The sequence below is a fragment of the Ambystoma mexicanum genome, chromosome 1q, assembly GCF_040938575.1.
Source record: "Ambystoma mexicanum isolate Mex_15411 chromosome 1q, UKY_AmexF1_1, whole genome shotgun sequence".
Taxonomy (NCBI): Eukaryota; Metazoa; Chordata; class Amphibia; order Caudata; family Ambystomatidae; genus Ambystoma; species Ambystoma mexicanum.
This window is the reverse complement of record NC_090922.1, coordinates 926,452,681-926,475,621: the sequence shown is the minus strand read 5'-3', so window position 1 is coordinate 926,475,621 and position 22,941 is coordinate 926,452,681.

The following is a 22,941-nucleotide window of genomic DNA, read 5'->3' as shown; positions in this document are numbered from 1 at the left end:
GAATATGACCATCTACTCGCGCAATTTAAAACCAAGAATGTGGGGTTTAAGCATATGGCCTTTGCTTGACTGCATTGCTTTGATTTGGACCTCTTGAAACAAAAGCGCCAGATGCGTAAGGAAATCAGATGATCTAAGACTTTGGACGACCTAGCACGCAAACAAGAATCAAAGGCAGCAAAGCAAAGGTATAAAAACTGGTTAAAAGCTCATAAACATGCCATGATCCACAACGACGCAGAACTAATGTTAAAGGTCCTACAAAATAAAAATACAAAGCACTTTTGGAGTTTCATTAATAACCTGCAAGCCCTCCAAAGTGCAATACAAGCGTGCATCGTGTCGGAAGCAGATTGACAACCCACTTTGAAGCCTTATATAAAGCAAATGAGCCACCGTGGGGCACAGTCGAGGAAGGTGGCAAATCCTGGGACTTGACCTTCTTAAAGCAGGACATAATGGCCACAATCAGGAAAGCAAAAAATGTGCGAGCAACTGGCCCGGATGGTCGCACAAATTTCACCCTCAAATTGCACCCAGAGTTATGGGCTGACATTTGTGTGACGTTATTTAAGAGGATAACCACAACCTGCCAGATACGAACATCCTGCAAGTCCGCGATCATCATACCTGTATTCAAAAAGGGCAATAGAACAAATCCCAGAAACTACCGACCAGTAGCATTGTTGGATGTACTAGGGAAAATCTATGCCACAATGCTACAAAAAAACTGGTAGCCTGGGCTATAAAATCAAATCACGTAGATAAACGACAATCCGGGTTTGTAAAACAGGTGGGATGCTCTCTGAACTTATTAATACTAAACATCATCAAAATGGAGGCGCTAAGATAAAATACGAAGGTTTACCTAGCATTTGTCGACTTTTCATACGCTTTCGACACCATTGATAGGTCACTGTTGTGGTCAAAACTGAAGAACTGGGGGTGCCCGCCAGACTTAACAGCTGCAATTAGAGAACTCCACACCAAGACCTCAATCAAAATTCGCTTGGATCAAACTGGGACATTATATGGATCGATCGAGAACTCTAAAGGAGTAAAACAGGGTTGTCCCTTAGCTGCTCCAATATTCAGCCTTTTTATATTGGACATAGGCATTGCAATAGATGCAGTAATATAATTTCCGCCAAAAGTAGCCAACTCACCTCTAAATTGGCTTCTTTATGCTGACGACTTGATTATGATGAATAAAATGCCCATCGGATTGCAAAGGAAATTAAACACAGTTGAACAGTATGTCACATCCAACCACCTATCAATTAACATAAAAAACTTGAAGTATTGGTATTAAGAAATCTGAATGGCAGCCGTGTGTCCAACACAAAAAAACTGAGATGGACCTTAGGCCAAGAAACGCTTCAAATATCTCAGAATGTAACATATCTTGCCATGAGAATAAGGTCATCCATAAACGATGGACCCTGGCTTACTGAAACAAAAAGGAAATGTAAACAACTTGCTAGCCAGGCATTGATCATCCAAAAGAGATTCGGGAAATTCTCCTTAAAACCTGTGTTTTCATTCTATCAACAAAAGGTAATTCCAGTCTTGATTTACGGGGCAGAGAATGCCCTCGGCTGCTCCCATACGGCATGGGCATCACTAGAGAACTGCTTTTGGTCCAAAGTACTATCACTTCCAAAGGGACCAAAGACGTCTTGTATAAGGTACGAGTTATCAATCATATCGATTCACGCCAGGATTTGCTGGAGCCTATTAAGCCTATATCGCAAACATGCTCACGTGCGCCGATTTTACAATTCGACATCTTTCATGATGCCTCATCTACTAATTCTAACATCCTGTCCATGTGGACAACTAGATGTAAAGCGATATTAGAGGAATTTGACATTAAACCTGAGATGCTCCATGAAAATCCTGAGGCTGCGAAACTTAAAATCTGGTGTGCTGACTGGGAGCAAACCTGTACGGAGAGGTCTGCGGCTAAATTAATGCGGGATGTGCCACTTGAGATATGTGCGTTCAATAGCCATCAGCGCTACATTACGATGTTCCCTGATCCGCAAGCACAAAGACGGCTAAACATGTTTCGGCTAAACATATTTAAAACTGTTGAGCGTCTTCGGTTGTGGAAGGGCAACAAACATCTGAACCACGAATGTAGACTTTGCTTGCAAGGCAACTAACCCCTCAAACACCTAGTGCTGTTTTGTACGAAGTTAAGATCTGAGAGAACACTTCATTTGGGACCTTGGAGCTTAAATCATCCTTCACTATGTGCAGATGATTGGTGGGAGTTGATGTTTCAGGGTACAGATGTAAAACGGATACTTCCTTTAAGAAGGCTGTTAGAGACAATTGAAAATCGTTTGAGGTTGACACCAGTAGAGAGAACATGCCTCTTAATATAATGATCGAGTGAAATGACTCACAATGGCCCATGAGGAGAGAGCTCTGAAATTGTTAGCCTTGTTGTCTGTCTGTATGTGTAATTATTTTAAAGGTTTGAAAAAAACAATAAAATTAAAAAAATTTTAAAAAAGTGTTTCCTAGATAGGGAGCGTGCGAGGGAAAAAACTAATAAAATTAAAAATTTTAAAAACAGTGTTTCCTAGATGGGGAGTGTGTGAGGTAATTAGATCGGATACTGGACCTCACTTTGTTAATACAGTTTTCGAGCAGATCAGCTCCTTGCTTGGTATAAAACACAAGTTTTATTCAGCTTATCATTTGCAAGGAAATGGGATCTGTGAAAAGCTCAACGGCCTGGTAAAAGAAAGAATATCCAAGTTGAAGCTTACTCTGAAAAAAGGGTGGTTGCATTGCCTACCACTGGCATTATATGCATTAAGGAACCAACCAGGTTCTGACCACCATCTTACACCTCACGAAATCGTGACAGGAAGGCAAATGAGAACACCCTTAATGCCTCCATCCCGAGTTAAAAGTGATGCTCAGCCAACGTCAGAAGTTTTAGGATTGAAATTGCAAAACAATTTGAACTGTATGACTTCCAGTTTTTCTGTAATTTCAGGACAGTTGCAGAGACGAGGGTGTAGGGCAGTACAAAACACAGAAGGAGATGCTTCAACAACCCAACCTCCTGAATTTCAACTTCCCAAACTATACCCCGGAGATGCGGTCCTAGTTCGTAACCACACAAGGAAAAAGTGGTACAAGCCCAGATTCAACAGTCCTTTTGTCATTGAGGACGTAACGCCATCTGCTGTCAAATTGCAGGGTAGGGGCGCTGGATCTTCCTGGGGGACGTCAAAATCTACTCTGGAGAAACCCCTCTGCCTACACCCCTCCGCGAAGAAGCTACAATCATGGGGGAAGAACCACAGCACATGCAGACAAGATCTATGATGAAGAAGAAGGACGCATAACCTGACAGGTGGAAAGCATGAAGAACCCTTTAGTGGACTATGGCTTGATTTTGGACACTCCCTTTTGAGCTATAAATAAAAGGGTAAAAGGACACATGCAAACACTCTGTGCATTTTAGTTGCAGAGTAAAGGAAGATCTGCATGCTTAAAAGCCACAGTAGCTTATTGACTTTGGACTGAGGCATGTTTAATCCTTGATAGCAAAAAAAAAAAGTGAGAAAGGTTTATTGACTTTGTACTGAGGCATACTTAAGCCTTGATAAGAATAAGGATATGCCAGATTCTGATCGTGGACACAGCAATTGGAAGAGGGTACAATACCACGATTCCTTCTACCCAGAGTTCTTGTTTGGTTCTACTCTCTACCTTTCTAGGCATGTACTTACGCATTTTGAGTTGGTGTTACGCTCCTATCCATCACTGGTGGGGAGAACTTGTCGCATTCTAGCTTTTATTTAAGATCCTGACAATGAAAAGCTCATAAAAAGGTTGCTCATAATCATCACTGAGGAATTTTTGAAGTTGCCTGAGTACAGTGAAGAAGACACAAATGCGCTTATCAGCCAACGCAGCACAGAGACTGGTCAGTGTGGTGTTCTTTCGTCTAATTGAAGAATACACGCATCTTGTTGGATGACACACGGATGTGGTAACCTTTCTGAGAGATCCAAGAAACACTGCAAATTTGAATGTAATCCTGGAAGGAATAATAATCCAGGTGAGCATCTATTCTGAAAAAAATCACAGAGCGGTGTAGAAACTTTCCTCCGAGGGACAGATCCAGGAAAATAAAAGACAAAACGTTTTGTTCATGCTGACAGGGAAGCAACATGTCATCTGGACTGAAGCAGATTTGAGGCATCGATTGGGAACTGATAAATGAAGCAGATATTGTAGAGGCTTGTAGAGGACATTTTTCTTCACGATAAAGGAACATTTGCATCCCGACTGGTGAACAAATTGGTTCCAGAAAGAAAGATAAAGTCATTTCTTAGCATCCAGAACGCAGATAGTTGATCGAGGACGAATGCTGAATGAAGACAACAGCTTCCAGAAAGCAATCTAAAACTGCAGAGCCATTAAACCTTATTTTTCCTTCCTTAGCATCAAATAATCAAGATGGGGAACATTAACAGCAACGTTGTGTTGCCCCATGAGAACAGACGTACACATTGTCCAAGAAGTAGATGCTGTAAAATCACATACCACTGCATCTTCTACACATGCATTATATTCATATTCATATTGCTTTCACTGACAGTAAGAACTGCATTTTATATAGGAGCACATGGGACCAAGACTCCTGTATATGTTTCTGAGCAGAAGGAAAAAGTGAGCGTGGCAACTAAAAGGCAGCCTAGACCCTACGTAGTTATTCCTGTCCCAAGAAAAGATGGGAAGATACCTGAGCTTGAAATGGATGTTGTTAGTAATCAATCACACACAGCACTTGTTTCCGAAACTGCTTTTAAATGCCAGCCACAGGGTTGGCGGATCGAGCAAAGAAAGGGATTGATAACGGTTCGGCCTACACAGATAATGCATGCAGACACACGGTCCAGTAACAAAACGCCCAAGTACAAGTCCCACTGAAAGATCACGCGCAGAGATTATAGCAGAATCTTTATGGACGTTTCTAGCTGTTGCTAGAAAAAGACAGATGGATAAAGAAAGACTTGCTGAACATTCATCAACGCAGGGAATACGGATGGATGTTCCTGCAAACAAACCAGCCAGAATAAGCTATGTTGATGCATTTAGAGACGTAGTCATAGAAAACTACATGAAGAGTTTGAGAACCAAAAGAAGCACCCAAGAAGATAATTATGAACTGAATGATTATGTGGACAGCACAGCACACTTGGGAAATAACATATGGTACCAACACATGAAAGAAGTTGGAAGAAGAATGTCAGATGAAGAATGTTTCGTATGTGCACTCCTGCCATTCAGCATGGGGAAGTCGAAGATTTTCATAGCTATTGAAATAGATGTCCTAACTTCACACTGCATAGGGCACCTAGCTTTTTGTAGTACAAGATGCCAGTTCATGTGTCAAACAGCCTCTCTCAAATGGCCAACTGAAGGAACAGATCCAAATGAAGATGACTATGTTCAAGACATAAAGACAAGAAACAATGCCAAGACAAAGAATATTGTGATCAGATACGAGAAGCCTGGGATAAAAGGAACTGGAATAAGAAGAGAATTAAGTAAAAAACGCAAAGTTCCAGGACAAGCTACAGAAGACATCCGTAGATGGAAAGACAAAGGCCAGATGGAGATTTGGGGAACTGTCTTATCACCAGATGGCTGGGAAGAAGTAGTAGTAATCTGCAGAGATTGGGTAATAATGGGTCAATACCAACCAACAATCGAGAATGCACAAATGTTGTGTAAACCATTATGGCCAAAACTTGCTAAACTGCTGACATGGGTCGAAGACAGAGGAGGACCCCTGCAGATAGTACCAATTGAAAGTTCTAAATTATGCTTCAGGAACAATGATACAAGAAAAATGGGGGAAAATCAGAACTGTGGACGAATCTTCGATGCACCAGGAATGAATATCGGAACAGCAGTAATCATGGATCATTATTGGGCTTGTGGATCCAAGGCCTACATCAGACTGCCTAAAGATGGGTGAGGAATATGCACATTGGTGAATGTCCATGTTCCTGCGTTGGTGATTCCTAAAAGTGACCTGAACATTGATAGTTTCCCAAAAGCAAATGCTCATCTGAGGAAGAAGAGATCTGTAGAGCTGAAGCGAATAATGAGTGAGAACTAATTATCTGCCAAATCAATAGAAGCCTTTGATGCTATTCCATATGAACATAGACTGTTCAGCCAGACTTCTTCAGTGTTCACGTTGATCTTTATGCCAAGGATCCAGGTTGGAGCAAATACCAAGTGGCTTCAGTTCACCAGATAGGAATTACTAAAGACGATTATTACTACCATACAGGGATTCAATGCAATCAGAGAAGAACTGAGAGCTGTAAGATTGATGACCCTCCAGAACAGATATGTCCTGGACATGATCACAGCTATGGATGGAGGTGTTTTGCCAACATCTGAGAATCATGTTGCACATTTATACCTTCTCTTGATGAAGAGAATGGAACATTGACAGAGGCCATAGACATGCTGACGAAGCTCCATGGCCAGATGATAGAAGAGGTAGAAGACATTGCTGATGACAGCTGGTTTGGTTCACTCATGTGGGTTCCACAATGGATGGCAGATATGTTCAAATTTCTTGGAGCTTTGTTATTATTAGTTATGCTTGGATTCGGTGTGATCAATATAATAATCTCACAGTGCAAGAAGACAGCAAAGAAAGCCAAAGGGATGAAGATCATTTATTTATTTTATTTATTTATTTAAATTTATATAGCGCGCAAGCAGCCCACGGGCATTGAGGCGCTGTTACTTGTGAGAGCTTAGTTACAGAGGTACAGGAATGGTAGCAGTTGTTGGTACATTATAAGTATTACAGACATAATACAAGACTTACAGCTTATGCGATTGGCCATTACATTCCAGTTTATGCAGTGGGTCAAATGTATAGTATTCATGCTGATGCGAGGGACCTTATGTGAAGAGGATGGTTTTCATAGCTTTACGGAAGGCGATGAGGGAGGCCTCACCTCGGATAATGGGAGGTAGGGCATTCCAGTGTGTGGGTGCAAGATATGGGAAGCTGGAGCCACCCGCTCTGGCTCTTTTTACTAGTGGCACATAGAGCATGTTGGTATAGGGTGATCTGGTTGGCCTTGTCGAGGAGACAGGGTGGATCCTTTCCGAGAGGTAAACGGGAGCAGTGAGGTGAATGCACTTGTGGGTCAGTGTAAGAGCTTTGAAGACGATTCTTTCCTTAATTGGGAGCCAGTGGGCTAGTTTTCTAGCCTCCAGAATGTGTTCTCTTTTAGCAATGCCTTGGGCTGCACGGAGAGCACTGTTCTGTATGACTTGTAGCCTTTCCAAATTTTTGTTGGAGGTTCCTAGAAAGAGTACATTGCAGTAGTCTAGCCTGGAGCCAGTGATGGCTCTGGCTATGTTTGTGCAGTTCTCTTTGGAGAGAAAGGGCCTGACTGCGTTGATTAGTTTAGCGTGATATGCAGCTGAGGAGGCTATTGCATTGACTTGTCTCTCCATGGATAGGTTGGAATCCAAATAGACTCCAAGGGTTTTGACTGAGTCTGAGACAGGTATTTTGATGGTGTCGATGGTGAAGTGACTGAATTGGGAGAATGGATTTCTTAGTGTGTCGGTGGAACCTATCAGGAGGAGTTCGGTCTTATCGGAATTGAGGCATAGTCCATTGTCTGCCATCCAGGCTTGAATGGTGTTGTAGAGGTTGTTAAGGGTGAAGGAGTCAGTGTCGTAGTTGCCAGTGAGGGTAAGGAGGATCTGGGTATCGTCAGCATAGTTAGTGTACGAGATACCCATAGCGTTGAGGATGAGGAAGAGGGGCCGTGTGAAGATGTTGTACAGGGTGGGAGAGAGGCAGGAGCCTTGGGGCACACCACAGAGTATGAAGGAGGGTGAGGCGGAGGCTAGGTCAGAGAATACTTGCATGGTTCTGTCTTGTATGAAGGAAGTGATCCATGCAGTGGCGTCAGGGGAGAACTTGGCAGTGGAGGAGAGGTGGTGGCATAGGACGTTGTGATCTACAAGATCGAAAGCCGCGGATAATTCAAGAAGTAGGAGAAGTGTTGGCTTGCCCATGTCTCTGGCATCGTCCATCTGGTTTTTCAGGTCAAGTAAGGCGGTTTCAGTCCCGTGTCTGGGGCGGAAGCCAGATTGACGGAGTCCCAGGAGTTTGTTCTCTTCAATGAAGTGCTGGACCTGCAGGTAGGCTGCTTTGTCCAATATTTTGAGGAGGAAAGGGACAGTGGTGATAGGTCTGTAGTTGTTAGGGGATGTTGGGTCAAGAGTTGGTTTTTTTAAGAGAGGGCGGACCCAGGCTTCCTTGAGGGAAGCGGGGACTTTCCCTGTGGCAAAGGACGCATTGACAAAGGCTGTCAGGAAGGGTGCCAGCGCTTCAGTACACTCCTTGATGATGGTGGCTGGACATGCATCACCTTTACAGTTAGAGGGTTTGATATTCCTCATTATGTTGATGATATCTTTTTCCTGTATGGGTTTGAAGGAAAAAGGTTGGGGGGGGTCCGAGGCTGGTGGTGGGACAGGGATGTGTGTATTAGGCAGGGCTAGTTTGGTAGCCAGTATTTTGCTTGGAGAGTCTTCAATTTGGTTTGCATGGCCGTTTGTATTTCATCGCACCAGGCTTTGTCTTTGGTGAAGTTCTGGGGGGCGGGAGTGGGTGTCTCTAGCTCCCTGAAGATGGCGAAGATTTCTTTTGAGCTAGATTGGGCTTCTGAGATTCTGGATTCAAAGGATTTGGAATTTGCTAGGGTGAATGCCTTTTTGTATATGGTGGAGCGGGTTTTAAAGATCAGCTTATCTTTGTCGGAGTGGGATTTTTGCCACTGCGTAAGTGTAGCCTTTTTCTCATTGCGGAGTATGAGAAGGTCCGGGGTGAACCAGAAGTTGGACTGGGTAGTTGGTTTGGATTTCCGGGGTTTGAGTGGTGCAATGGAGTTGATAGCTGCTTTGATGGCAACATCATAGGCTGTTGCGAGGGTTTCTGGGTCTGTGGAAAAAGGTGGTCTGAAGGCTGGGCCTTGGAGGAAGGGCAGTATCCTTTCCTTAGTAAGCTGACGGGAGCTTGTTGCGAGGCAGGGAGGCAGGGGTTGTGGTGCGGGAGTGGAGGGGCTGGTGGTAAGGATGCTAAAGGTGATGATGTGGTGGTCGGACCAGGGGGTGGGAGTGTTTCCAGTGATGATGAGTGGGCAGTTATGCTGTGCGACCCAGTCGAGAGTTCTGCCCTGGGTGTGAGTTGGGCAGAAGATGGTGTTTTTGTATCCTAGTGCCCTGAGGGCTGAGTCAAGGGATTTGGCTGCTGAATCCTTGCTGTCCAGGAGGCCTAGGTTAACGTCCCCAAGGAGAATGGCTTTTGTGTGTTTTTTGAGGTTGTCGGAGAGGAGGTGGGTGAGAGAGGCTTGAAAGTCTCCTGTTGGGCCTGGAGGGCGATAGACAGTGTGAATAGTAATGGTACAATGGGGAGAGATGTTGATTTTGACTTGGAGGTAGTTGCTGTTGTTGTGTAGGGATTTCTCTACCTTTCTAATCGAAAGGGCGTCTTTGGCAATGATTGCTACACCTCCCCCTTTAGAGAGTCGATCCTGTCTAGTGATGGAGTAACCAGAGGGCAGTGTAAGGGAGAGCGCGGGGCCGGAGGCCTCGTGAAGCCAGGTTTCTGAGATTATGAGTAGATAGAGGTCATGGGTGGTGATGAGGTCATGGATGTCCAGAGCGTGGGCATTGATTGACCTAGCGTTGATCATGGCGCATTTGAGATGGGGTTCTGTAACGGCTAGGGGGGGTCCATGGGGAGAGTGGGTGCAGGGGTGGCCGTGGTTACGCTGGGGGTGGTAGAAGAGTTGCACAGTGCTGATTTTCCAGTGGTGGTGGACACATGTGGAATCACATTTGGCACAATAGCATTCAAGGTGGGGGCAGAATAATTGCACATCACAGATTTTGCACTGGGGACCTCATTTTCGGTAGTGGTGGACATGTGGAATCACATTAGGCACAATAGCATTCAAAGTGGGGGCAGAAGAATTGCACATCACAGATTTTGCACTGGGGACCTCATTTTCGGTAGTGGTGGACACATGTGGAATCACGTTTGGCACAATAGCATTCAAAGTGGGGGCAGAAGAGTTGCACATCACAGATTTTGCACTGGGGACCTCATTTTCGGTAGTGGTGGACACATGTGGAATCACATTTGGCACAATAGCATTCAAAGTGGGGGCAGAAGAATTGCACATCACAGATCTTGCACTGGGGACCTCATTTTCGGTAGTGGTGGACACATGTGGAATCACATTTGGCACAATAGCATTCAAAGTGGGGGCAGAAGAATTGCACATCACAGATTTTGCACTGGGGACCTCATTTTCGGTAGTGGTGGACATATGTGGAATCACATTTAATATAGAATTAATATAGTTTGGAATGGGGTGAGCTGATTCATTGACAACTATATTGTGGGTAGCTATAGCTGCTGCGAGCTTGGCGGTTGGGCGGATGATCCTGACCTTGTTAGCACCTATAGTGGGGGGCATAGTACGGGAGCATAGACGTTCATTTCAGGTGCTCATGGGGGTGAGCTGGGTGCTGAGGGTGGACTCTAGCATGCGGGCACGCAGTCTGAGGCACCTGGTGGCAGGGCCTGGGTGGCAGCTGGCAAACGGGCACCTAAGCAGAGTGGCCATTTTTGAGAGGTGAGTCTCGTGCTTATAAGAAACGGGATAGTAGGCAAGGTTAATTCTGCACAGCTCAGTACAGAGCGACAGGGGTTACAGAATGGCACTTAGTCAGCAATGGTGGTGGCAATGACGATTCAGAGTTCAACATGAGGACATTTTGCATTTAAATGTTCCTGTTAATCTTGCAGAGTAACGCCCAAAGGCTTACCGTAGTGTTGGAGGCCCATCATTGGAGAGGTTACAGTTCCTGCGATAGAGTGGTGCAGTCCACACCGCCCTCACATGCACCGAACAGGCGCCAAACAGGGCCTTTGTGTGGCCTTCGTGGCTGGCCACCGGCGACTCCGCCTACCGCGAAGCAAATCGAATTATAACGAGGTTCAGCCTCGTTGTCGTGCCGCGCAGAGCCCGGCATGCGCGAGTCAGGCACAGTATGGAGACTGGGTCAGGCAGGCCCTTCTCCGTTGAGGCAGCAGCTTGCCTTGCTGCACAGGATCCGCTTCTGGCATGGGGGGGCTCCTGCCCTCACCCCTCTAGGAAGATGGATGGAGTGGAGGACTTGGGCTCCAAACAGGGCCTTTGTGTGGCCTTCGTGGCTGGCCACCGGCGACTCCGCCTACCGGCGAAGCAAATCGAATTATAACGAGGTTCAGCCTCATTGTCGTGCCGCGCAGCGCCCGGCATACGCGAGTCAGGCACAGTATGATTGATGTTGAACCAGGATGGAAGCCTAAAGATCTGAATTATGAAGAAATCAGAGACTTTGTGAAGGCCAGTATCCCTGCACCCGAGGGAACAAAATTCCTGTATCCAAAGGACCATTAAAAGTATGTGGGAAGATGGATCTATTGCACTCAAGTGGACAGTGCATGCTCATTACATGGAACAAGGATGAGCATGTGAAATCAGCTGGATGCTTGAAGGGAGTCATAAAAATATGTATCCCTGAGAAACATTTCTTCAGACCAGGATGTCTAGATATAGAAGATGATGTGAGAGTGGTCGATAAATCGTGCAGAGGGGGGAGTTGTTACGCTCACCTGGCTCCCACAGGGGCGTCGGTCGGACCCGGACAGCTGCGGTCTCCACCCAGGTGATGCGTAGTGCAGCGATGACTGACTAGATCTGCCCTCCTAATCTTGTCCGCTTAACCCGTCGAAATATTCTCCTGCAAGTGGAGAGATGGATTTAGCCACTTGTGGATTCAAGTGATGGCACCCCCACAGTCCTCCCCAACTAATCACCTCCGAAATGCCCTTTCAGCAATCTAACCTTATATTCTTGAAAGATGAGCTCTCCATCCTGCGTGGATTTGCAGGGGCACGTCGATTCCAGTTACTTAACTGGTTTGAAGGCTCGGGAGAGTTCCGGAGAGTATTGACTCTGAGGTTCCTGTTGAGGACCAGTAAGTATTAAGTTCATAGAGTTCAATATGTCCGATGTTCACTCTTGTTCCCCCTTCCTTTCCTGTCTTGCAACTGGCTTGTGAGAAGATGCTCTTGTGGCAGCTGGTGGCGCTCAGGTAAGAGTCTGTATTACCCGGCGCTGTCCGGTAAATGTTGCATGAGGAAAACGTGTTGTTTTGTCTCTCTTTACAGATGCGGCACGTGAAAATATGGAGAGTCACAAAAGTATGCCTCCAGTGGTAAATCAGGTAAGTCTATGGTGGTTTTCTTTTGTCTCCTAGGTGCCGAAGTTCGGCGAAGAAATGATGGAGGCAGCGCCGACCCGAAGGATGCTGTGAAGACTGGTGAGTATGGCGCGGCGCTGCAGCTGGAGGTGCGGCGCGTGCAGAAATGATGTTCTTTACAGGTCCGGAGACAAGATGGATACAGAATCAGGTGTGGAATAGAAATAAGTTTGTTTTCTAACCTTGTCCCTTTCTTTCCTCTTTGTTTTAGGAGCTCCGGATTCGAGGCGGGCATGGCAGAAAAGTGGATGCAGGCTGCAGGCAAGGTGAATGTTACGCTGCTGGATGCAGAATAACGCGAAGCGTGTGTTGCTGGTCGGGTGTGGTTTAAATAGCCTCAAAAGTATTCCCAGGTAAGAAGTCCCTAGAACCACACCCGAGTAAAAATAGTCCCTGTAGAAAAATAGTCCCTTTCAGGCTTCATGTTGGATTGGAGTCATTTGCAGCATGGTCTGCCTGAGGTAAGTAATGACTATGAGCCTGGCGCCTTAGGCGCCAGGACTGATTCCTACTATGAGCCTGGCGCCTAAGGCACCAGGACTGAACCCAGATAGCCCCTAGCCGGGGCTGCTGAGGTTTTACTAAATGTCTAGATGCCTGCTCCTGGGGCTGATGGGCTTGGTCCGGATGCCTGGGGGTAGGCATCATGACAGGAGTGTAGAAGAGGAGCCAAGTACCCCCACTCCAACTGCCCCTCCTACATTACCTGAAACGTATGAACCAAAGTATGTGACATATACTGAACAGTCAAACCAGCAAAGAGAAGAGCGTGGTCTCTGTGCAATACCTATAAGAATACCTATACCTAAGAGGATATGGGAGGTAAAGTACCCATTGAGAAAACCATACTTGCATCTAACACAATACGATGGTCATTTGAACGAAATTCTTGAAGAAACAGAGAAACTAAATGGCAAAGAGGAATGGTGACATCATACAAAGTTGAATCGACACACATATAGAAAGATAATCAGACCAGAGAGGCAGACGATTTATAAAGAACAAAGAAGTACCAAGGATAAGTGACATCTTGGGATCAAGATGAAGAGACTTATGCCACAGACCTGATGAAGATACTTAGTTTAACCGTGTACAGATGCAATGAAACGTAAGTAGCAAAGCAATCATGAAGCTAGCCACATGCTTTTAAATAGATTAGACTGCGGCAAGCGCCAACAATATACAGATATATACCTCTATAGATACATATGGACAAGTAAAGGATGAATGTTCCACTACGTATATAAGCAGTACTGAACGAAGCAAGAAGGCCTCATTTCAGTGTCGCAGTTGAGAAAAGCAATTGTCATGATCTCTGCTTCCAAAAGATCAGGACTTGCCCGACTCCCTTGGAAGCAGACCCATAACCCCGGTTCCGAGTGCCAGCCAGTCCCAATTGGGACCTTTTGGACCCTGTCCTGGCGCCAGTGGCACCAGGCTCATAAAGATGCCCAGTCCCAGCGCTGGAAGCGCCGGGCTCATAATGCTTGGGTGGACTTACCTGCAGCAGACCATGCTGCTTACTTACCTGCCAGTTGAACCCCTGATCCTCTTCTGTTTGGGACTACTTTTCCTGTTGGGTGGGGCAGGAGCCGCTCCCTAGGTTCAGAACACTGGAACTCTTCTGGAAAGCAGGAACTCTTTTCTTACCTAGGCGTGGCTGTGGAAGGAGACACCTAAGCACTACAGGAGGCTATTTAAACCACACCCAATGGATGAATCTTGCTTTGCGTTATTCTGCATTCTCTGCAGCAGAACGCTCATCGTGTCTTCTGCTTCTGATCCTGGGCCTAAGGGAACAAAGGCTTACCATCCTGGAATCCAGTCTTCAGCAGCACCTGTAAAGACAAAGAAAGAACAGGTTAGCACTACGGTCTTCAGTGGCAGCGCATCTCTTACCTGGTCCATCGGCTGTCACCAACGCCTCGCGCTGCATTCCGGCATCTGAAAGACAAAGGCTTACCTACTCTTCGCATGCTCCGGAGGTCTTCGCACTGCATTCCGGCATCTGAAAGACAAAAGCTTACCAGCTCTTCGCACGCTCCGGAGGCCTTCGGCGCTGCATCCCACATCTGAAAGACAAAAGAAGGTGCGTTTAAAGACATTGGGCAACTTTATCACTCACGTGCCATTACTCCTTCCCACGCCGAATCCAGTGGGTATTCCAGCACCCTTCAGCTTCTCTAAAGCTCCGAACTTGTACCTGCAAGATAAAAGGGACAGTTAGTGCGCATCGTGAAGCAGGCTACAAGCGCTTACTTACGTGCTTCCAGGCGCTTCTATTCCTCACGCGGGTTCGATCCTCAACTCTCATCAGCCCGCCATCCGCCATCGCCGGAACCCTGAAAAACAAGCGATATCATTACAAAAGACTTTTAAGACATTTGAAGTGCCCAGAACTTACCGTTCGTGCAGTTAACGACGGACAGCAGTCCTCTGAGGTCAAGAGGCCTGCACTCTTATCCAGTGAAGAAACTGGTTACGGCACCCTGCCCCGAGGCAGATGGAGAGCTCGGCGTTCACTTACCTAAGACATCTTACTCTTCGAGTCAGACATACAGTGCACAGAGGTCCAGCCCAAAGAGCCAACCGTGTGTTACACATCACCTTTGAAGATACGGCATTCACCAAGTCAAGACCGGCGCCTCTGCGGGAATCAGGTGAGCGTTACAGCAATTGAATTAAACAGAATAAAATTTCAGCTAGGGAGTTCACTGAGCCAAGAAAGCCAAGGTCTTATCAAACTGGAATTGGCTGACATTGGATACAATTAACATGAAAGAACAGAAGCTCCTGTTCGGAAAGGACAAGCAAAAACAAAAGACGTCAGAGGACTATTGAGAAAAAATCAAATACACAAAAAGGCTCAATTTCATGGTGTCCAGTCATGTGATAGAAGGAAGTTGGACGAGCGAGATGATCACACCTATGCACGGAGGCCCGCTAGTGCCCATTCTCCTTAAAAATTCTCAGAGAACAGTACAAACTCAAGGCCAACTTCAAAGCAATAATTGACACTGGACAATTGAGGTGATGATGGATGATATTTTCATTGGTGGGAAGCTGGTGCAAAGACGATCTCACCCGCACCTGGCTGTTCAGTCTGCGTGCTGCTAAACGTAGGTGGAAAAGTACTGACGGGGGATAGAAGCCAACCAATTGTAGGGGACCACGTAGTTGTGGGTCCTATAGCTTGTGTAGCCAATGGGACGTCGTACATTTAGTGACGTTCATAGTTGCCATTTTGAAGGGAGGGCTTAGTTGCCCCACCTGATGTTAACTATCCAATTACCTCTCTCCGTTACTCCATACAGATATAGAACCAATGCTTAGTTATTCACTTAGAACCAACCCCACCTCCAGTTAGGTTTTTGTGGTTTGCCACGTAGGATGACATTGGTAACGACGCAGGTCAGCCCGTCAGTGATGACCACCTTTGGGTACAAAAACCCAGGTATTTTAATGAAGTAGTTAGAGTCAGAGTATCGAGCGATTGCTGATGTTCGTTGTACTCCCTGTTTTAGATACTTGACATTAAAACAGACTAACCTTTGCCAAACTATTTGTGTCATCTTGATTATTGATGTATGAATAAAATCTGCATCCACATCTATCTCCAGGGTACTGCTACTCATCTTAAAGGGCTGTTTGGGAACACCCAGCTCATCTGCATGCATATATGTCGTCATATGCTGCAGGACTGCCTTTGATAATGACCCTCCTTGCAGCTATGGCATAAACATTTTGTCTGCGGTTCCTTTAATCCATTCTGCACTATACTGTCTAAGCTTGGGTGCATGTTTCGGCAATTGCTTGCAAAGATGCACAAGTGGTGTAACATCCTCCATCTTTGATTCGTCAATCTTGACATATCAACACTCATTTGCTTTTACCACAGATTTAAAAGTATGTTTCAGAAAAATAATATAATATGAGCGTGCACCAATCGTCGCAGGCTCCAATCCCTTCACTCACGTTTTTTACGTTAATCTTGCTAAAAAACACAATCAACTTCAATTTAAAAACAATTAATTAATTTATTTCATATCACACTTCTCTTTTCGTCACCAATCTCATCCGTCTATGACCTCATCATCAATACATCAATACATAAATACATGAAACAAAACAGACAAACAGACGTACTCGTCCGGTCACATATATTTTTCTCTACAGCCCTTCTCTGGGACCTGTATTACACCCTAAGACGCTCCTACAGAGTTAAAATCAACCTCTTTAGATTCGCCTTTAACCAAATATGTTTTCTACGTCATCCGCTATGGGACTTTAGGTTCAGATTTCTTCTGTTACTTTCTTTAAAATGCAGGCACCGGGCATACTCTTTTTTATCGTGGTATCTCCTCACGATATCTCTATTGCTTGGCCTCACACAAGTCAATGTCTATTCAATATATAACACTCTTATTCCTAAGTTACGTTTTTACCCCAAGTTCCCTCGTTACTCACTTTTCCCTTATTTTACTTATTTTCTTCACTCATCACCCATACATCATTTGGCCATCTTCCCCAGTTTTTACTCACCATTCGCATGTTTGCCTTCCGACTCTCGGGATTGTATGCCTCTTTTACCGTCTCTTCAACTTTCCGTTCTCTCCCCTGCCTGTAGACCATGGGAGTGGATACCGTTTTACTATCAATTATCTAAAACAGGGAGTACAACGAACATCAACGAACTCGCTCGATCCTCTGACTCAACATATTTCATAAAAACTAAGCTTATGTACTAAAAACACATCATCATTGATGTTGACCTACGTATCTACCAATGTCATACGTGACAAACTACAAAACCTATGAGTAACAGTGATAGGCTCCTACTGATCATCTAAGTATATGATCAATACTAGTTTAAAAGAGTGAGAATATGTGATGGGTTACTTAACATCAGGTGGGGTAACTGGGCCCTCCCCTGAAAATGACCACTATGAACATCACTAAATGTACAACGTCATTGGTTACACAAACTATAGGACCCCTAACTACGAGGTCCCCTACAATTGGTTGGCACCCTAAACTTCGTCAGTACTTTTCCACCTACGTCTAGCAGCATGCAGGCTGGCCCTCCATGTGCTGGTGAGCTTGTTTTAAACATAGCTTCCCAACAATTAGCATATCAATCCATCATCACCTCAGTCGTCTACTGTCAATTAGGCTTTGAAGCCCAGCCTTGATAGTGTTCTTAGCTCTATGAAATTCAGGGAGTGAAGGCACACTCTGCCCTCATGCGTAGGTGTGAGTATTTTGTTCATCCAACTTCATCATTCCACATGACTGGAGACCATGAAATCGAGCTTTCAGTGTATTTAAAATACTATTTTTTAATAGGCCTCTGATGTCTTGCTGTTTTGTCCATGCCTTCGGAACATAAGTTTGTTCTTTCACACACTTTGTATCCAATGCCAGTTTGCTCCAGTCTGATAAGACCTTGGCTTCTTTGGCTCGTCCGACTCTGCCTTTTAAGATTCATTTTGTATTACAAACTGCTTTTTAACTGCAACACAGTAGAAACACGGCCTTCTTGCTAAAGTCCAGCACTGCTAGAATATGTAGTGGACACATCCATCCTTTACTTGATCATATACATATATATATATGTTGGCGCTTGCCGCAATCTATTCACTATAACGCTAGCCTCATGATTACTTCATCTATTTGCATTTCTTTTGCATCTGTACACGTGTAAAATGACTTGATATCTTCATCGTTTATGTGGCATGAGCTTCTTCACCTCAAGCCCGAGATGTCACTTATCCTTGGTGCTTTCTTGATGCCTTCAAGAATATCTTGATTCTCTTGTCCCTGCATCCTCTATGTATGTCAATCTGGCTCCGGGTGAAGTCACCATTCATCTTGACCATTTATTTGCTCTGTTTCCTCAGGAATCTTATTCCAATGCCCATCATACTGTCTCATATGCTGGTACGGTTTCCTCAATGGGAATCAGTGGCCCTCCTCATCATCATGGTGCTGCCCTTCTGGAAGCTAGAATTCCCAAATAACTTTTTCTGCACAGGAGGGGCGAGGGGGAAACACTCAGGTTCCTAGCACTTCAAACCTCTACAGTCCAGGTGATGTGGTCCTACAAATGCTTTCATGCCTCACAGGCTCACCAGGGAGGAAGTTCAGTACAGGTGTCGGTGCTTAAATCGGAAATAGTCGCTGGAGGGAATTCTGTTTACTGTAGTCAATCAAGGTATCCAGGAGCCGACTCCCCCCATACCCCATTACACATTGTAATAGCCACAGTGGGCTTGGGGGAGAACAGGGGCAGCACTGTGGTGGCATGTGCCCCATGAGGAGGGACACAATGTTGGTTCTCCATCCCTCCAAACCCCACCCCTTACAGCCAGACTGAAGCACAATATGAAGGACTCTACAACATTAAGGGATAACCCAAATTCTTGAGAAGCCGGTCAGAATACGTCTCTTAAATAAACACCAAAGAAAGACGTTGCTAAGTGGTTCACTGCATCACTAAACCAGCTCACAAAAGAAAAAAGCCGGTTTCAGGCAAACATGGAGAGATAGCTCTACTCGCCAAGGACAAAATTACATACTACTGACTAAATACTACTGACTATTCAGATCTACAGATCAGAAGCAAGATCAGAAACAACAAAAGCAAGGAAAGCCCAATTACGCACTTTGCAAAGAATGTTCAAAATGTAAATAGGAATCCAACAGCTTTTCAGCCTGCAGACATCGCAGACCCCTTTCCAACAACTCTATGACTCCATCTTAGCACCTGGACATAAACGCCCAAAGAACAATAAATCCAACGTTGGAAGTGGTACCAAACAGACAACAAACACTGGCACTAGCAACCTTCCACTGTTCTTAATGCCAGAGTTCATAACCATAATGAATGTCTTCCAACATTGCCCGATGACTTGTCCCCACCCCTCAAACATCTACAATACCATCATCTATCTCAGACCCTGCACCTTCTAATGAGATTATATATTATAGTTTATTTATATAGCACCTATACACAATGTGCTTCAAAGCGCTTCAAGTCAAGAGAGGGAACAAGGGAAAATACAATGACATTCTTACAGGCTATGAACAGTAAGGATGTGAAATTAACTATCGTACTCGGCCTGACAACATTTCAGATAGTGCAAGTGCTAAGATATAGATAAGGAAGGGAGGGGGCAGAGTGGGAAGGACATGGAAACAGACAGGCGACTACCGTACTAGGCCTGATGACATTTCTGGTAGAGCCGGAGAAAGCAAAAGGTGAGGGAGAGGGGTGCTGAATGGGAGGGGAGGAACAAAAGGAGCGACTATCGTACTAGGACTGATGACATTTCAGATATTGTTTGGGGGGTGGAACAAGCAAGGGGAGGGGAGAGACGACAGATGATGTTCAATTGATCTATAGAACATGGAGTTGACAGATAACCCTCCCCACTGCTTCCATTACTAAAATGACAGAGAAAGCTATTGCTCCATCCCCAACACATCCTTCTCAACTAAAATCCTGAAAAATGCACATTCAACAACTACGAGTCATGTCGAAACCAACAATTTCCTACACAAATCGCAACATGGACTCAGGCCAATAAGAGGAACGGCCTTGGCACTCTAAAATAACAACACCCATGCAAACACACTAACAGCACTAATCCTCCTGCATGCTTCTGCAGCATTCCACACTATCAGCCATGCAATCAAGCTGCAATGACTTTGGGGCCACGGATTATAGAGAACTAAGATATGCTGGACAAATTCATTCTGCAGAGACAGGATCCAGATCAAACACATGGCCCCTTTAAAATCATGACCCTGCATAATCACATAAGAGTAGCCCTAAGATTGGGTACTTCCTGACTGTTTTTCAGCATTTACTTGACTCCCCTCGATGAGCTGAGCAACAGCCTAGACCTCACTTGCTTCAAATAAGTAAGTGAGGTCTTTCCCTTCCTCCCTTTACCTTACCATTTGTCATTCCCCTTGAACTATCAGAAATGTCGTCAGGCCTAGTTCAATAGTTGCTTATCTGCTTCCTCTCCTTCCTCCACCCACCCCTCCCTCCCTCCTTTTCCCTTACCTACTGTCATTCCCTTTGCACTATAAGAAATATCATCAGGCCTAGTACAATAGTTGGTCTGTTCCTCTCCTTCCTCCGCCCGCCCCTCCCTCCCTCCTTTCCCTTACCTACTGTCATTCCCCTTGCACTATTAGAAATATCATCAGGCTTAGTACAATAGTTGGTCTGTTCTTCTCCTTCCTCTGCCCACCCCTCCCTCCCTCCTTTTCCCTCACCTACTGTCATTCCCCCTTGCACTATTAGAAATTTCATCAGGCCTAGCACAATAGTCACTTGTCTGTTCCTCTCCTTCCTCTCCCACCCCTCCCTTTCCCTTATCCACTGTCATTCCCCATGCACTATTAGAAATGTCATCAGGCAGAGAACAATAGTCGCTTGTCTGTTCCCCCCCCCTTCCTTTAATCCGTGTCATAGCTCTTGCACTTTCTGAAATGTCGTCAGGCCAAGTATGATAGTTAATTTCCCATTCTTAATGTCTCAAGCCCTTGTAAGAATGTTATTGTATTTTTCCCTTGCTCCCTCCCCTGCCTTGAAGCGCTTTGAAACACGTTGTGTATAGGCGCTAAACAAATAAACTATCACTATCAATAAGCAGATGATATCCAACTTGACTCACAGGTGATGACAATGGGATTTAAATGTAACCCAACCGAAATGAAGATTTGAGGAACCACAACAATCGCACCCATATCAATTATCCGGCCTAAAGCAAGGGGACCTGTCCACAACCGACGACAACAACCAATAACATGGGACTCCTCATGGACATTGCCCTCATACACGAACTCCAGGTGCAATCCATTGCAGCAGGCTGCTTTTCTAACCCCAGACTATTTGTCGGAGCATGCTATATTGGACCCTCACACAGAACTATGGCAGTTAACATGCTTGTTCTTCGCAGACTACATTACGCCAACGGCTTCTGCTGATGCCTTCCAGAACACCTACTACAATTAGCCCAAAATGCTGCAGCCAGACTCCCAACTATGCTTCAAAGACACAGAAACATCCCCCTCAGCAATCCAAAGATTACACTGGCTTCCAGTCAAGCATGGGGTACTATTCAAAACCCTCTGTATTGCGCCCTGTGACTTCCATGGCAGGGGCATTGAATACATCAAGAGGACATGCATGGACTACATGCAAACCAGAGCGCCCTGCTCCAGCAATGCAGTTCCAGTAGCAGTGCAAGGGTTCAACTGGGAATGCCATGGAGGATCTTGCTTCTCATCTCCGCCGACCAAGATCTGGGTCTCAATTCCTAGGTGTCTGCGTGCAAAGGAAAACCAGATCCTCTTTAAAAGAAATCCCTCAAAACCTGGTAATTCACAAAACTAAATCCGACATACTGAAACCAAAACCCCAAAGGGGACACCATATATAAGCGATCCAAACAAGTCTCAACTAATAGCCTTCCCAGAGCCGATAGCCCAACTGAATCAATCCGGCAAACAAATAGGTAACCCAAAAGTGGTAATACAGATGAGCACCACAGACCTGGATCCAAAATGGCCTTCCACAAGGAAAGACAGGAAGAACAATCCTGGCAAGGCATGATGCACCTGAGACAGGCCTTACCGGTACAGTCTCACCAACACATGCCGTCCAACTGTGCACAAGGCCACAATCAATGTGCTCAGGAGATCACACATTGTCTCCCCTGCTCTTGCCGTAATTTATTTTATTGTTCATTTATAACGCACAAGTGGTTTCTAAGCGTGGGATCGGGATTCGAACATGTGTTGCGCAGCATTGTCTTGCTTCCACAAATTCCTTGCCCCTGATCTATCTGTCCTCCCCCTCAAAACAGAACCCATAAGTAAGAAGCTGGAGAACAAAACCCCCCTCACTGATGAACAACAGACTGGAATGCTAACAGTTCAGTCTAGCACCAAGGCTCCTTCATAAGAGTTCTCACTAACCGCAAACCCACTCTGCTCATCAGCTATCAGACTGACCTCTAAATCTCCTACCTCCTTACACTGCACACACAGACCACCTCGTACAGAGAAACGCATGCCTAGCAACACCTCATTAGCATTGACGCAGCTATGCCAAAGCTCACATCTCTCACTATGCAAGGCAGCGATCACCTCAGCCTCTCAGCATTGTGATTTTCCCCATTTTGGGATTTCCCATGCGGTTAAAAAAAAAAAACATGCCCGCGTGTCGCTACCAAACCACATAGAAACAAACTGCACCTAGTACTTCTGGCCTGCACTCATCAGCACCTGAGCGTTTGCACCTGTGCCTGCCTCTATCCCACTAACAATCCCGATGCCCAGTAAGAGCCAGGCACAACAAGGCTGCAAAAACAGCACAGGTGAACTACCAATACCTCTTTACATGATATAATATGATTGGTTATTTATAACGTGCTTAATACCCAGAGGTTTCTAAGCGCGGACCAGGGATCAAACCTGTGTTGCGCTGTGTCATCTGAGCACGTTGCCCCT